The sequence below is a fragment of the Triticum aestivum genome, chromosome 4A (genome assembly GCF_018294505.1).
Source record: "Triticum aestivum cultivar Chinese Spring chromosome 4A, IWGSC CS RefSeq v2.1, whole genome shotgun sequence".
Taxonomy (NCBI): Eukaryota; Viridiplantae; Streptophyta; class Magnoliopsida; order Poales; family Poaceae; genus Triticum; species Triticum aestivum.
The window spans coordinates 479,648,892-479,667,094 of NC_057803.1; the positions used below are offsets into that span (position 1 = coordinate 479,648,892).

Here is an 18,203-nt window from a genome sequence, read left to right on the forward strand (position 1 = left end):
TTCATCCATCTGCGCATATGTGGCTTGAACCTGCACAATGCCCCTTTAGCGTGTGTAAGTGGGAATCGATAAAAGAAAACTACTATTATAGAGGGTAGTATTTCAATCGTTTGTAAATGTTGAAAACATCTTGTTAGTCCAAGTATAAGGAGGTTGTTTTACAAGACCGCAGAAGATATGAATTGTGTAAACCCACGTCAAAGCAACCACGTTGTTTCATAAGCAGGGGTACTTTTTCACTGGCCTACATTATGAGATTCAGATGTCCCATACAAAAGTCAGGTCGAACCAAACCATCATTCATGAGAAATGATCATTCAAATCATTAGTTGTGATCCTTGTAGATTTCTATTTTAAGATGAAGATTACCTACACGGTGAGGCATGGGTTGACGAAATGCAGTGGGCAAGATACTGCATGTTTTACTGTCGTGGCCCCTTGTTCAACCTCAACATAAGATCGGATTGATAGCTGCCTAGGCGCCTTGGAATCTGGTGGCAACAATTTTTTTGGCAGACTGTGCCGACTTGAAATTGTAGTGGAATACTGGATCCCAATGATCATGAAATGGCTTGATGGCTGTCGCTTCACAGTTCTGCAATTCCTTCTCACCGATGGTACTTGTGCTCTGCCAAAACAGACTCTTCCCTACCATCATACATAGAGTGGATCAATGAAAATTGTGAAGGTAATACTACGAATTGCATAAAATTAGTTTCTAGATTAATTTGAAGGGAAAACATTTGGAGTTGTCTATCAACTAGACTTGACCTATCATGAGGACTAAAAAGCAGCAGTCTTCAAATAAAATTTCTCCTCTTGCTTCCAATCTTTTGTAAGTGTTGAAAACCTCTTGAAATTGGCCCGGTAGATTTCAAATCTATGTATGATGAAAATCTATGTATAAAATTAGTGTTGAACGATAGTTTTCTCTTGAAATCTCTGTTCTTGTCACCATCGTCGGTGCCACAGAGCGCAGAGCTTTCGCCCGATAGTTCTCACGTGTCACCACGAGGTCTTCAGAAGAAGCATGACGAGCTCAAGTCCCCAGATCCGGATTGAGACGCCCTCACGGAGACCGAGAGCGCGCCCGAGCTACCTTGCGCCAAGCCTCTCGCCGCACACATGACCAAGAGACAATGCCACCACCGCCGCCATGGTGCCCGCCGGAGAGCCAACCGTGCGGACCACCTTCCAAGGCCGCCGCCCCGGCATCCATGCCACGAGACAAAGCCGACTGTCTGCTTCACCGTGCACAAACCGTGGTTAGAGAAGGCCGCATCAGCCCCCAGGCCAGGGTCAGCGCCACCACCGTAGGGGCACCCACGCCTAAAGTCCCCTCCTATCCAGGTGGACCAGGGGGAGGGGGGACATGGTCCAGTAGCTACCGACGGGCATCATCGAGCCATCAACTCAGAGGACGCCGTGGCCTACGGCACAGATCCGACTGCTGGCACAACGTTGTCTTGACCACCACCGCCACGGTCCTTCATCAATGCCATAACGAGAAGACGCCCCCCAATCGAACCACAAGCTCCCATCTTGACCGGAACAGAGGTGGCCCAGAGCCGTGCACAGACTCCAGGGTGACCGAACGCCAGACGCCACGCGAGGAGCGATGAGCCCCGGGCAGGAGGACTGCGTCAAACTCTCGCACCGGAGGCCAGTACGCGTTGCCGGCCAACTACCAGCCAATGCATCCGAGGGGCGGATGCCGCCCCATCAGATACGGGCATCTTGGATCCAGATGAGAGGCCGCCAAGGCAGCCGACAGTCCGGCCGCTGAGCAGCCGCATCCACGGTGCCAGCCCCGTGCCCCCTCGGCTCTCCACGCATCGTCCCGCCACCGCCGCCCGAGGCCAAGGTGTCCACCGTCCACCCACTGACCTGCCTCCGCCCGCCCGTGAGAAGAGCCGTCGACTACCTTGCTGCCAACAGCCATCGTCCGACGCCCAGGAAGCGCCAGGCCGCGCCGCCCACATCCCTCATTGCATAAGCCCCTCACGCGCCAGATCCACACCGTCAAAGCTCACCCTGCACGATCCTCCACCGTCCACGCCGCCACCACGCCAGCGGCCTCCAGCGCGCCCGCGCGGCGTCGTGTCGCGGCGTCCATGCCACACCTCTGCCTACGGGGGATCGAGAGGGCCCTGCCGCCGCCGGCCCGGACGAGCTTTGCCCGACCAGACCCTTTGGCGGCGGCGGGAGAGGAGGAGGGAGGGTGGGGATCTTGGCGGCGGCCGCCTAGGGTTCCCTCCCCCCCCCCCCCCCCCGCCGCACGGGGGCAGCGCGGGAGGGAGAGGGAGAGTGCAATCAATCAACCCTATTGGTCTTGTCTCCTACGGTGAACTTAACTACGCTACTCAATCGAAGATCTCGGGAAAACCACAGAGTGAAATACACTGCTAGATGGTCATGACAAATCATGATGACAGGCATTACGCAACCAGCAAGCAATAAAACATGCTGCCATATGGTCATGTTGTACAGCACTACTAGTTACCACAACAATTCAAGCTAATCATTCTACTAGAATATGAGAACTACCCAATTTTCAGAACCACATTATGTAAAAGTACATATGATGACTTAGTGGGTTCGCTTAGTAAGGTAAATTATTCAGCTATTGTAGTGGACTGAAATGCCATAGTACTCTAACAGCCTCACTAGAAGTTAACTTGTGGAAGTCTTAAATAAACAATGGTGTGGGATCTTATATCAGTAGATAGAACATGAAGCATGACTTTTTCTCAAAATAAAAACATAAAGCAACCTGGCAGAGCAGCCACAAGGTGCATAATTAGATATAACAGGGTGCTTGAACACTATGAAAAAAATAGTATATCCGCAGAAAATATGAACATACAAGAAGCAAAGCAATCAATCAATGAAATGTATAGTAGATATGTGCAAAATTAAAATTGAGAAACATGTGACCAGTAGTATTCTGGATGTCAAGCCTCACAGCTGGTCGACTATATTTGGTGGTCATGCAGTTGAAACTTGAAAGATATAACATCCCCAAAATTCATGCTAAATCAATAAACCTAGTTTCCATAGGTGCACATAGAGCTTCAAATTTCAAACACCGGGAGAGTAAAATGCACTGCTAGATGGCCGTGACTCATGATCAATCATGATGACAGGCAATATGCAACCAGCAACCAATAAAAATCATGCTGCCAGATGGTCACATATAGTGTACCACTAGTTACTTCAGCTATTCAAGCTAATCATTCTAGTATAATCTGGGAAGTACACAATGTTCAGATAACATATGCAAAACAATCCTAAAGCAGTGCACTACATGTAGATGCTGGAGAATGATACTAACCATCTACATTAGAAGATTTCAACTGGTGCAAAAGGGTCGTCCTCATAAAACTTTGCTCCCCGCTGAGAGGTCCAGCATCTGCCTCCTTCAGTACCAGTACTCTCATAGGCAGAAATCTTACATTCACTGGATAGCATCCCATCCACGGACCTTGAAATGAGTCTTGGATTGGTCATCAAAATGACCGCATGATTTAAAACACATGCACTCTTGAATAAGTATCCCCGTGATGAACAACATCACATTTTCGATAACTTTCAAAAATAAACAGCACACATTCAGTGACACACGATTGCAAACTGAAGAATGGAAAGATGGGATCCGAGACACGTACCATGGAGTAGATTGGGCATGGATGCTGGTCAGTTGGTCGGGCGTTTCATTTTGTCGAGCAGCTGGCGGACATGCTGCCATTGGAGTTGGGAGGGGTCAGTGGGTATGAGGGGGAGGAGGTCATGGACGTCCGTGGCAGCGAGGAGACGGATAAGAGCCAGCGCCGCGTCCTTGAGGTTATGCTCCACCGCCGGTGGTGGTGGTTGAGAGCTGAGGAGTGAGGATGTGATGCGATAAGCCAGTGAGCAGACCTCGAGCCACTTAGGGGTTACGGCTCGGTCGGTTCGGTTGGAACCGAAACGTGCCGGTCGATTGCCCTATTGGCACGCGGTGGTTTGGGAGCACTCCACGGTCGCTGGCCGCCGGAGCTCGGAGAGGCAACCGGACAGGAATTAAAAAAAAAGATAGAAGAGAAGAAAATGGTTGGGCTCTCTTAGCCCGGCCCAAGAGAAAAAAGGGCTCCTCGTGCGTGCCCAACCAGAGCGAGAGAGAGGGAAAAAAAAGGCCAGAGAGACGAGGAGGTGGCCGTTAAATTCAGTTCGTCCCCGCCCTCCCCGCGTACTCGTCGCTCGAAACCTTCTTCCTCCTCCCACCTCCGTCCCAACTCCCAACGCCACCGCGCCGCACTGCGACTCCCCCCACCGGAAGCCATCCACTGCACCGCACCCTCCTCCCCCTCCACCCCAAACCACATCGTGCTCCCTCCGCAAGCCCGCATCCTCTGCGATGGAGCAAATTGGCCAGCGGCCACCGCCTCCGGAGCCGGTGCCACGCCCACCGCCGACGCCGGGGAGCTGGATCAGGATCTTGCGCTCGGTGGCCTCTTCATTGGGCTTATCTCTCAGCTCGCTCATGATGCTAGTGTGGCGCGCATGCCGCTTACCGGTGGGCCAAGACGAGGAGGAGCGCAATGAGACCAAGAACAAGAACAAGAAGCAATCAACGACGGATGGCCAGGACGATGAGGATCGCCGGAGGAGGATGGAGAGGGAGGCCAGGAATAAGGCCAAGGCGGAGGCCGAGGCGAAGGCCAAGGCGGAGGCGGAGGCGGAGGCCGAGAAGAAGAGGCAAGAGGAGGAGGCCAAGAAAAGGAAGGAGGAGGAGGCGGCGGCCAAGGAGGTGGAGGATGCCAGGAGGAAGAAGGCATAGGCCAAGAAGAAGGAGGAGGAGAAGCTTGCCGAGGCCATCAAAAAGGCCAATGAGAAGAAGGAGGAGACGAAGAGACGGCAGCGGGAGGACGACGCGCGGAGGAAGGAGGAGGCCAGGATGGAGGAGGAGGACAGGCAAAGGAGGCGGGAGGAGGCCCAGAGGAGGAAGGAGGCGGACAAGAACAAGGATGAGTATGAAGTACGATCGATCATGCGCTTGCTCGTTCCTTTTGTTACGAGTTCAGTTTTCCTGTTCCTTTCTGCTCCTGTCTGAATGGCAAAATGAGGATCATCAGCGTTACTTTCTGTTCATCATCGTGTTTTGACCGATCATCAGCGTTTAGGCAGGTTTACATCTCTGAAAAAAACTGATGTTTGCTGTCACTATAATGGTAGAATAGTTTACTGTCACATTACAATTTACACCCCAATCGATTGCCATGTTTTAGTTTCTACTGAAGAGGTGTCTGAAAAATTCCCACCTCTGCTTATGGATGATGCAGAGGGTGTTGATTCTTTGTATGGAATTTTAGTTAGTGTTCGATCTTGATGAAGTGGCCGTTCTAAGGATAAATCACCACCCCGGTCTCTATATCTAGTCAGGTTGCTCTTTTCCCCTTTGTTATCAAGACTACAGCCACCACTAAGCCTACCTGAAAACCTTTGGTCATTTGAAGATGGGGATTTATCAGATAGCTGTTTTGGTGAAGAATGTGAATCTTTCCTTAGTGTTTGATCATATTGTGACGATGTAGAAATTTCCAATGGTATGTCACGTGACTGCAGATCATCCTTTTGTTTGAGCCTTTCCAAAGACCAATTGCCCATTATGTTTTACTAGTTTGCTGCATTTTTGTTGCTCATAGGCATGAAATTGACTGGCTGATTCTGAAAACTGTTTGACTGTTGTAGATCGAGAGGGACGCTCACAGGAGCTTCTGGGATAAGAACATTAGCAGCCTCAAGAAGAATCAAATGACCTAATGCATGATCTGCTTCTTTGAAAACCAGAACTCTGAATATGGCTGTACTGACCATGAGGCAGCGCTTTTCTCTCGACTTCCTAACTGAGTGTGGTAAACTAAATTTAGGGACTAATCTTTTTTTTGTTTGTTTCTTTCTTTTCAGAAGGATCACCATATCGGAAATCGTCACAAAGCGGGAGTGGAACACTGCAAGAAGCCGGGTTGCTATGTGATTGCCAAGGACAAGAGCCAGCTAGGGAAGCACCGGTACTATTGTCATAACATGCGCAAGTAAAATGGTATATACTCTGCACTTCATGAAGATTATGCTCTGGTTAGCATGAAGGCTGCCCTTGTTATAGCCTTTAGAATTCGCAGGAATCTCTTTTGAGAATTTTGTACAAATATTGCGAACACTCTCATAATAAATTTTAAGACTAAATGCCATTGATTTTCCTTTCAGATTGTTCATCATATCAGCAGGTCGCACAAGGGAGTTGGGATTGAAAGTTGCAAGAAGAAGGGTTTCCTTGTTATAGCCGAGGAACATCTAGCTCCATAGTTTGAGCAAATGAGCCCACTGTTTGGTGCTTCTGTAGCAAGTGATTAGCATTAGTTTTTTACTTTGTTTCACAAGAGACTTCTGCAGCGAGTGCTAGCATTAGTTTTTACTCTGTTTCTTTCACATGAGATGTGTGCACTAGGGTCTAGTGTGCTCATTGGAGAATTTTGTACAAAAATCTTGTGAATGGTCTTTTGTGATGGATGGAAAGGCTTTGGTGTCTTAGATTCTAACGAAGACTGTTTATACAGTAGAATTTAGTACTGATGTTTCCACTTCTATTGAATCCTTTACATTCAGAATACGAACAATAGTGTGGCAAATCCTACAAATGATATTATGCAGCAGCTGCAGAACAGGAAAAAATGAGTGGCTGCTGGTATACAAACAGAAATAGAAATAGCACATTGTCTTTGTGATGGTTTCCTGGTTTGTGTGTTTTTGGACCATATGCTACCCTCTGCGATGAAAATGTACTGATGAAAATCTGCATTAGTTAACACCTCATTGTATTTGGGTCTGTTTTCAAGACAAACAAAATACAGATGCAGGGTCCGAATGTAAATTCAGAACAAGCCAGAATGATCTGGTCCTTACATAATGTCTCTCAACTAGACTTGACCTATCATAAGAACTAAAAAACATCAGTCTTCAAATAAAATCCCTCATCTTGCCAGCCTTGGATTGAACAGCATTTGGCACAAGCAACAGCTTGCCTACGCTTGCAGTTAGAAAAGAGACGCCATTTCTGGTAGTGGTATAGACACACCATGCCAGTGTATTCGCTTGTTTTCCCCAACAGCATCATCAAGATCTAAGAGGTTGTTACTGCTGATGGTCGGTATGCGTGTCTCTGTATTATTGAACATCTTTCATACACCTGTATCACCAAGGCATAAGCATTCTTGGTAGAGCAAATTCTGCGCATACGTGGCTTGAACCTGCACAATGCCCCATGGCGTGTGTAAGTGGGAATCGATAAAAAAAATTCTACTATTATAGAGTGTAGTATTTCGATGAACAGTACACCATTCAATATTTACTAGACATCTATCCAATCTTTTGTAAGTGCTGAAAACCTCTTGTTAGTCCAAGTATAAGGAGGCTGTTTACCAAGATCGCAGAAGATATGAATTGTGTAAACCCTCGTCAAAGCAACCACGTTGTTTTATAAGCACGGGTACTTTTTCACTACCCTACATTATGATATTCAGATGTCCCATACAAAAGTCAGGTCGAACCAAACCATCATTCACGAGAAATGATCATTCAGATCATTAGTTCTGATCCCTGTAGATTTCAATTTTAAGATATAGATTACCTACACTGTGAGGCATGGGTTGATGTTTGACTGTCGTAGCCCCTTGTTCAACCTCAACGTGAGATCAGATTCATAGCTGGCTAAGCGCCTTGGAATCTGGTGCCAACAGTTTTTTCCCTATTTTTTTGGAAGACTACGCCAACTTGAAATTGTAGTGGAATATTGGATCCCCATTGAGCATGAGATGGCTTGATGACTGTCGCTTCAGGGTTCTGTAATGCCCTCTCACCGATTAACAGATTCTTCTCCACCATTAAGATACCTCTGAAATCTGGAGCTTTCTATTATACACTGAGTGGATCAATAAAATTGTGAAGGTAATACTAAGAATTGCATAAAATTAGTTTCTAGGATAATTTGAAGGGAAAACATTTGGATTATGCCACCAGTTCCGCAAGTGTTTATGCTCATGTTCTATGCTGCAATTTTGCCGACATGCATTCTTCTATTTTTATTTTTAACCAAGACATGCACATGCCTTACAGGGAGCATAAAATTGCATTATATACAAGGATAACAAAAATAAACCAGCTAAATAAATACTCCCTCCGTTCCAAATTACTCATCGTTATTTTAGTTCAAATTTGAACTAAAACAACGACGAGTAATTTGGACGGAGGGAGTAGTGAATTAGCACTGGTAATCATACCTACATAAGAAGCTGTGGAGTTCAGGTTGTTCGGGAGGGGGTACATACCAGAGGCACACGTCTTCACCTCATAAGGAAATCGTGATGTTTCCATGGGTATGCCGACAAACATGCCGACCACAGTACCGTTCGGTCTAAATTAAAGATTCTAAACTGTTTCGAGTGGCAATCTTCCTCTTTTTCAAAGTAACTCAGCCGAAATGCTTGCCAAAGCATGAAGAACCGTATCAAGTAGGCCAGGAGCAAGAGTGTAATTTACTTATACCATTCAAATAAATCTTCAGTTATCTTGAACCATGGACAGGGATAAGCAATTCCACTGACATGTACCGGTAATAATCAGAAAATGATGTCACCTTCAATGGCTAGTTAATGAAGAACATTCCAATTAAATAAATGATACAGACACAATGAAAGCATCAGAAATATATAGTACATCATACAGAAGAGAATAATAGACCATGCTACTGGATGGTTACTACATGGCTTGTACTTCCAGTTATTATTTTTTCTGAGAGTACGCAAATTGTACTTTCAGTTATAGTGGGGGTGGGGGGGAGGGGTATCAAACAAACAATATTCAGCCAAAATATGCATGTGAATAGGAAAGAAATGTGAGAACAGAAAACGGAATTGTTGTAGAGCACCATTTCCATTCCTAATATTTATTTTTCGGCCATAGTTTCATCAGATACAGCAAACAATGTATGGAAAAAAGAGATAAACGGAACATGCTTCCTTTGTCATAGCATCTGCCCACCAAAGAGTGGCAAATTTGGTCGACATACCCCATAATCAAGGTACATAATTAAAAAAAGCTACCTATTTGTACAATGACAGGTTCATCACTGTAAGACTGGGTGTTATCCATATGGGACTTGGCCAGCTGGACCAAAGCGGGGACACAATTTCCTCCCTACTGTCATCTTCAAGGTTGAGAACACCTATGTCCCGGGGATTCGTCTTATACTTCCAATTGTGTTGCTCATCATCTGCGAAATAGACACAATTTGCCTTCAGTTGCGGATATTCTTCAGCACTAAGGCATATAGACTGGTTACGCCCCAGAAACAACACGTTATGATGCAAGCTATTTATTTCCACAAGCTCTTGTGCTTCCATATCGACTTTGTGTAACAAGATTTTATTAGTTTTAACTATGAGCTCCTCATAGCCCGCATCTATGAGTTCAGCCTTCCTGCAAACTTGCAGCAGATCACCCCATGGAGCCTGAAGAAGGTAGAATTCGCCCCTGTACTCAGAACTGTGAATGGCAATCTCATCTGCAATTATATTCCTCGTGACGGTAGGACCAGTGAGGTCAAAAGCATCCATTCTTCCGGCTCTTGTGGATGCATACAATAGACCATCCATGTAGATGCATTGATCATAGTCCCAATCCAGCGTCAGCAAGGTCCACTTACAATCTCCTACCCTTGCAAACGAAAGCTGACATCCTGGACCATGGATGAGAACCACAATGTAGCTTCCTGTGGACGGATCCGGAAAGATAAATACCCTGATGTAGACATGGTCACGAAGCTTGTCAGGAGCATGGGTTATCATTTCGGGACCAACCATTTCAGGGTCTAAATCCGGATCGTACAGTTGCTCCCACAATTCATACATAATAACTGTGCCTGCATTGTCAAAGATTGGCTCTACATAACCAATGGTGACCACCGACGGGAGAGCAATCTGTTGGCCAGTGACCGGATTGATAAGGTGTAGCTCAGACTTGTCATCCGCAGTAACTAGCCAACCATGCGATGACCCAATAAGATACCTGCTGCGGATGGGTGGATCCGGGAGAGTTAAATTGTAGACCCTCTTCTCTGCGAGGCTGTAGAGACAAGCTACATTCTAACCAGCAGATTCAGAGGTGTAGAGGAGGCAAGGCGTTTGAGGCCGTTTGTACAGCTTAAGCTGGCTGCAGAGGCTGGTATACGCCGAGCGCCAGGAGGAGCTGACAGAGGCCGCACGCATGAGGTCAGGTATCTCCAGGAGTGAAAATATGTCCATCAATACATCCTGCGGCAGCTCCGGCAAATTTCTCACCACAGTTTCAGTTTCCATGGGTGGTGAGACCTTTCTCAATACATCCTGCAGCAGCTCCGGCAGTTTTCTCAACACAGTTTCAGTTTCCATCGCTGGTGAGACCTTTCTGAATTTCCCCAATGAACAGGGAGAAAGAGCCAGGAGCTTAGGCAAAACTTTCAGGCCAAAATGAGCAAAGCTCGTTATCCTGGCTACGCTACAGACCTCCATTGGAGCAATTGCAAAAGCAGGTCTTGTTGGAGAAGAGTTGCTTCAGCGGCAAACCAACTGGACTTGGCTTGTATCTAATCTGATGAGAAGAAGCACACCGAGGGCTGGCTGCACTTTATATCCAGTCGAGCCGAGGCCTCACCTGTGATCCGATTAGAAGAAGGGAGTCCGGATCCAGCGAGGATTGTTGCCGTAGAAACTCCGAAAAGATCTGGAATTCGAATCCGAGCAATTACCGCAAGGGCTCCCCAACGATGGGAGAGGAAAACCAACTGATTGCCCGCCGCAGTGTAGCCCGACGGCTCGGCCGTCCCAGGATCCGCGAGAAGGCAGAAGGTAGCGCCGGCGAGCTTGGGCTTCGTCGGCGGCGGTAAACGGGATGCAGGAGGGGTGGTGAGATTAGCAGTGGAAGGTAGCGGCGAGAAGGTGCTTGGCTCCGACGTCTTCGTCGCAGGCGGCGGCGTTGTGGGGGCAGGTTGCCTTTGCAGAGGTGAGCGGAGAGGGCGTCAGTTATGCGACCGAGCACTGTGTGCTCCGCGCGAGCGAACGATTCCTTTTTCATTTTCTTTTTTATTTGAAAACTTGCGCGCGAGCGAACGATTCCTTTTCCTTTTTCTTTTTATTAGAACTTCCGAGCCAGCGACCGATTCAATTTAATCGTATTGGAGTCCGCCGTTTAGTAGATTTTTTTTTCTGTCTGACAAACTCCAGAAACGCTTCCACTCAACCGACCGATTATCTCACTTCGTTCACTGCCTCTGTGATCGTTAGATCTGCCTTTCATGTTACCACGACTAAAGCAGTGTTCTCCTATTTCACGCTCATTCTTGACTCCGCCAAGCCATGACCGTTCACCATCGACCTCACGGCGATGCACGTTGGTCCCTTTGAACTCTCACTTCTAGAAGCTCCTTTTTTCCGAGGACGAGATATGGACGGCCACCAAGCACTTTCCAATGGGTCAAACACCGGGCCCGGATGATTTCGCCATTGAGTTTATGCAGAGTGCTTGAGAGGTGATCAAGGAGGACATTTGCGGTGTGTTCAGCGAGCTACATTCGCTCAATTTTCGAGGCTTTCGCAAGCTTAATGAGGCACTCATTACTCTACTTTTCAAGAAGGCGGACGCTGTGTCACTCTTCAACTACCGGCTAATCAGTTTGATCCACCTCATAGTCAAGCTTTTTGTGAAGCCTCTCTCTCTCCGGCTCGCCTCGCATCTCAGCAGTATGGTTTCCATCAACCGAAGCGCGTTCATCGCTAGCAGAAGCATTCATGATAACTTCCTACTCGTGCAACAAATGGCACGCCTTCTTCATTATCTTAAAGCTAATAGGATGCTTCTGAGGCTTGACATCCCTGCGCATTCGACTCGGTATCCTGCTTTTTCCTTCTCGAGATACTTCGACTGTTGGGGAACATAGCATGCAATTTCAAAAAAAATCCTACGATCACGCAAAATCTATCTACGAGATGCATAGCAACGAGAGGGGAGAGTGTCTCCACGTACCCTCGTAGACCGAAAGCGGAAGCGTTAGGTTAACGCGGTTGATGTAGTCGAACGTCTTCACGATCCAACCGATCTAGTACCGAACATACGGCACCTCCGAGTTCAGCACACATTCAACTCGATGACGTCCCTCGAACTCTTTATCCAGCAGAGGGTCGAGGGAGAGTTTCGTCAGCAGACGGCATGGTGACGGTGATGGTGATGTGATCCGCGAAGGGCTTTGCCTAAGCACTACGACGCTATGACCGGAGGAGTAAACTGTGGAGGGGGGCACCGCACACGGCTAAGAGAATAATTGTTGTGCTATGGGTGCCCCCCCCCCGGTATATAAAGGAGGAGGGGAGGAGGCCGGCCACAAGGGGCGCGCCATAGGGGGGAAACCGACTAGGACTCCCAATCCTAGTCGGCCCCCTTTCCTTTCTATCGGAGGGGAAAAGGGAAGCAGAGGGAGAGGGAAAGAGGAAAGGGGGCCGCGCCCCCTCCCCCTTGTCCAATTCAGACTCCCTTGGGGGAGGCACCCCTTGCGGGATCCCCTCTCTCTCCCCTATGGCCCATGAAGGCCAATTACTTCCCCGGGGGGTTTCGGTAACCCCTCGGTTCTCCGATAAATATCTGAAACGTCCCGAAACCATTCCGGTGTCTGAATACCTTCGTCTAATATATCAATCTTTACCTCTCGACCATTTCGAGGCTCCTCGTCATGTATGTGATCACATCCGGGATTCCGAACAATCTTCGGTCACCAAGACACATAACTCATAACACAAATCGCCATCGAACGTTAAGCATGCGGACCCTACGGGTTCGAGAACTATGTAGACATGACCGAGACACATCTCCGATCAATAACCAACAGCGGAACCTGGATGCTCAAATTGGTTCCTACATATTCTACGAATATCTTTATCGGTCAAACCGCAATGACAACATACGTCATTCCCTTTGTCATCGGTATGTTACTTGCCCAAAATTCGATCGTCGGTATCATCATACCTAGTTGAATCTCGTTACCGGCAAGTCTCTTTACTCATTCTGTAATGCATCGTCCCGCAACTAACTCATTAGTCACATTGTTTACAAGGCTTATAGTGATGTGCATTACCGAGAGGGCCCAGAGATACCTCTCCAATACTCGGAGTGAAAAATCCTAATCTCGATCTATGCCAACCCAACAAACACCTTCGGAGACACCTGTAGAGCATCTTTATAATCACCTAGTTACGTTGTGACGTTTGATAGCACACAAGGTGTTCCTCCGGTATTCAGGAGTTGCATAATCTCATAGTTGTATAAGTCATGAAGAAAGCAATAGCAATAAAACTTAACGATCATTATGCTAAGCTAACGGATGGGTCTTGTCCATCACATCATTCTCCTAATGATGTGATCTCGTTCATCAAATGGCAACACATGTCTATGGTCAGGAAACTTAACCATCTTTGATTAATGAGCCAGTCAAGTAGAGGCATACTAGGGACACTATGTTTTGTCTATGTATTCACACATGTATCAAGTTCCCTGTTAATACAATTATGGCATGAATAATAAACATTTATCATGATATAAGGCAATATAAATAACAACTTTATTATTGCCTCTGGGGCATATTTCCTTCAGTCTCCCACTTGCACTAGAGTCAATAATCCAGATTACATTGTAATGATTCTAACACCCATGGAGTCTTGGTGTTGATCATGTTTTACTCGTGGAAGAGGCTTAGTCAACGGGTCTGCAACATTCTGATCCGTATGTATTTTGCAAATCTCTATGTGTCCCTCCTTGACTTGATCGCGGATGGAGTTGAAGCATCTCTTGATGTGTTTGGTTCTCTTGTGAAATCTTGATTCCTTCGCTAAGGCAATTGCTCCAGTGTTGTCACAAAAAAAATTCATTGGACCCGATGCACTAGGGATTACACCTAGATCGGATATGAACTCCTTCATCCAGACTCCTTCATTTGCTGCTTCCGAAGCAGCTATGTACTCCGCTTCACACGTAGATCCCGCCACGACGCTTTGCTTGGAACTGCACCAACTGACAGCTCCATCATTCAATATAAATACGTACCCGGTTTGTGACTTAGAGTCATCTAGATCAGGGTCAAAGCTAGCATCAGCGTAACCATTTATGACAAGCTTTTTCTCACCACATAAACGAGAAACATATCCTTAGTCCTTTTCAGGTATTTCATGATGTACTTGACCGCTGTCCAGTGATCCACTCCTGGATTACTTTGGTACCTCCCTGCTAAACTTATAGCAAGGCACACACCAGGTCTGGTACACAGCATTGCATACATGATAGATCCTACGGCTGAGGCATAGGATGACTTTCATTTTCTCTCTATCTTCTGCAGTGGTTGGGCATTGAGTCTGACTCAACTTCACACCTTGTAACACAGGCAAGAACCCTTTCTTTGACTGATCCATTTTGAACTTCTTCAAAACTTTATCAAGGTATGTGCTTTGTGAAACTTTATCAAGGTATGTGCTTTGTGAAAGTCCAATTAAGCGTCTTGATCTATCTCTATAGAAGGCAGTGGGAGGACGCCGCGCGGAGGAAGGAGGAGGCCTAGATGGAGGAGGAGGGCGGGAAAAGGAGGCTGGAGGAGGCTCAGAGGAGGAAGGAGGCGGACAAGAACAAGGATGGGTATGAGGTATGATCGATCATGCACTTGCTCGTTCCTTTTGCTATGAGTTCAGTTTTCCTGTTCCTTTCTTCTCCTGTCTGAATTGGCAAAATGAGGATCATCAGCGTTACTTTCTGTTCATTAGCGTGTTTTGACCGATCATCAGCATTTAGGCAGGTTTAGATCTCTGAAAAAACTGATGTTTGCTGTCACTATAATGGTAGAAGTAGAATAGTTGATCACAATTCTGTTGCATTACAATTTAAAACCCCAATCCCTTGCCATATTTTAGTTTGTACTGAAGAAATGCCTGAAAAATGCCCACCTCTGCTTATGGATGATGCAGAGCGTGTTGATTCTTTGTATGGAATTTTAGCTAGTGTTCGATCTTGATGAAGTAATCGTTCTAAGGATAAATCACCACCCTGATCTCTATATATAGTCAGGTGAGAGTGGTTCTGGCCTCGGTTGGATGAGGATGGCGCCTAGGGTCTCTGATGATTCGGGCGACGCGGCCCCTCCGCCTCCCCGACGCTTCCGGCGCGCCTCGCGGTCGATCCCCCCCTGATCGCCTCTCTGCTGCCAGCCACCGCCTCCTCGTTGCCCGCCCCCTCGTCGGAGGATGCGCCTCCACCGCCGGCCAGTCTCGAGTCGTCCCACTTTTGCTAGATCCGACTTCGTGGATGACAAGGTGGCCTCGCCCGCCGATGACTGCCCTCGCTCGCCCCCCCTCCCGTGCCCTCGGTCCCGCAGCCCAGCTGTGTGTGGTCACCGGCCTGGCCTCCCGCGGAAGTGAAGGAAATATGCCCTAGAGGCAATAGTAAAGTTATTTATATTTCCTTATATCATGATAAATATTTTTTATTCATGCTAGAATTGTATTAACCGGAAACTTGATACATGTGTGAATACATAGACAAAACATAGTGTCCCTAGTATGCCTCTAGTTGACTAGCTCCTTAATCAGGGATGGTTAAGTTTCCTGACCATAGACATGTGTTATCATTTGATGAACGAGATCAGAGAATGATGTGATGGACAAGACCCATCTGAGGGAGTCCTGGATTAGGGGGTCTCCGGACAGCCGGACTATATCCTTTGGACAGACTGTTGGACTATGAAGATACAAGATTGAAGACTTCGTCTCGTGTCCGGATGGGACTCTACTTGGCGTGGAAGGCAAGCTAGGCAATACGGATATGGATATTTCCTCCTTTGTAACCGACCTTGTGTAACCCTAACCCTCTCCGGTGTCTATATAAACCGGGGGGTTTAGTCTGTAGGACAACAACAATCATACCATAGGCTAGCTTCTAGGGTTTAGCCTCTCCGATCTCATGGTAGATCAACTCTTGTAATACCCATATCATCAAGAATAAATCAAGCAGGACGTAGGGTTTTACCTCCATCAAGAGGGCGCGAACCTGGGTAAAACATCGTGTCCCCTGCCTCCTGTTACCATCCGCCTAGACGCACAGTTCGGGACCCCCTACCCGAGATCCGCCGGTTTTGACACCGACATTGGTGCTTTCATTGAGAGTTCCTTTGTGTCGTCGCCGTTAGGCCTGATGGCTCCTTCTATCATCGATAGCGATGCAGTCCAAGGTGAGACTTTTCTCCCTGAACAGATCTTTGTGTTCGGCGGCTTCGCACTGCGGGCCAACTCGCTTGGCCATCTGGAGCAGATCGAAAGCTACGCCCCTGGCCATCAGATTAGGTTTGGAAGCTTAAATTACACGGCCGATATCCGCGGAGACTTGATCTTCGACAGATTCGAGCCCCTGCCTTGTGCGCCACGCGGTCACGATGAGTATGATTTAGCTCTACCATCGGACCGTATTCAGGAGATCGCACCGGCAGCCGCTCTGAGCCTCAATTCGGAGCCAGTTGTGCCATCCATGGACGGGTGGATAGACCCCGTCACGGAGGCCGTATCCTCAGTGGTGATCAAGCTGAATATCGACCTTACCCTTGACGAGAGCCGTGTTGCCAAACTGCCGGATCCTTCCCCGGCCACGGACTCCGAACTGCCTGCGCCCGTGCCTATCAAATCCGAATGGGCGCCAATCATGGAGTTCACCTCCGCGGATATCTTTCAGCACTCGCCCTTCGGCGACATACTGAATTCATTAAAGTCTCTCTCCTTGTCAGGAGAGTCCTGGCCGAACTATGTCCGGCAGGATTGGGATGCGGATGACGAAGAAATTCGCCGCCCACCCACCACCCACTTAGTAGCCACTGTCGATGACTTAACCGACATGCTCGACTTCGACTCCGAAGACATCGACGGTATGGACGACGATGCAGGAGACGAACAGGAACCACTGCCCACAGGGCACTGGACTCCCACTTCATCACATGTCGTATACATGGTGGACACACCAAAAGAAAACGACGACGAGGAATGGAAGGACGCAACGAAGGGTTGTCCCCTCGAGAAGCAGTCAAAGCGGCGGCGTAAGCGCCGCTCCAAATCCCGCCTCGGCAGAAACAACGATCATATAGACCCAGCGTTAGAGTAGGGTGAACCATCGCCGGACCACGGCAACACGGAGAATTAAACCGAACAACCCGACTCTGTCAAAGATAATAGTCCGGATGACATCACACCGGACAGACACCCGGAGCAATAGAATGCCCGTCAAAGGCTTGTTGCCACCGCGAGGAGTCTAAAAAAGCAGAAGCAAAGGCTCAAGGCTGCGCAAGACACACTCAGAATCAGATGGAGTAAAGTACTCAACACAGCAGCGAAGTACGACAGTAATCGCCCCACCATGAGCTACCCGAAGCGGAAGTTGCTACCTAAATTCGATGAGGAGGCCTTAGATCCCCCACAACCAAAAATTTAAACAGCCATCTGGCCGGATAGACGACCTCACGGCCAACATAGAGCGGCAAACAACGCCGCACATAAGCCAATACGCGATCCACGCGAGGGCTCGCATCAAAAGGACGGCGCAACCAGATCCATCTATGGACCACGCAAGCGCGCTCCAGCATACGATGCAACACAACAAACATCCGAACAACGCGGTACACCCAGATACAGGGGTGCCGCACACCCCCTATGTTTCACCGACGAGGTGCTGGACCATGAATTTCCAGAGGGATTCAAACCCGTAAACATAGAGGCATACAACAGAACAACAGACCCTGGGGTCTGGATTGAGGACTATATCCTCCATATCCATATGGCTCGAGGAGATGATCTCCACGCCATTAAGTATTTACCCCTCAAACTCAAAGGGCCAGCTCGGCACTGGCTTAAAAGCCTCCCCGAAAGCTCCATTGGAAGCTGGGAAGAGCTCGGAGACGCTTTTCGGGCAAATTTTCGAGGGACTTATGTCCAACCTCCGGATGCGGACGATTTAAGTCATATAACTCAACAGCCCGGAGAGTCAGCCCGAAAGCTTTGGAACAGGTTTCTTACTAAAAAGAACCAAATAGTCGACTGTCCGGACGCCGAAGCCTTGGCAGCTTTTAA

At 47.9% G+C, this 18,203-nt stretch overlaps 1 long non-coding RNA gene and 1 pseudogene across 1 annotated transcript; both read right to left on the minus strand.

The window, feature by feature from the left end:
• Positions 1 to 212: 212 nt before the first annotated feature.
• Positions 213 to 4,046, minus strand: LOC123082104 (uncharacterized). Its single transcript, XR_006438945.1, has 3 exons — positions 3,669 to 4,046; positions 3,335 to 3,588; positions 213 to 648 (listed from the first exon to the last, which is right to left on the minus strand). It is a non-coding gene; the product is annotated as an uncharacterized lncRNA (long non-coding RNA).
• A 2,690-nt stretch (positions 4,047 to 6,736) lies between these two features.
• Positions 6,737 to 11,096, minus strand: LOC123086494 (uncharacterized; annotated as a pseudogene).
• Between the last annotated feature and the right edge of the window lie 7,107 nt (positions 11,097 to 18,203).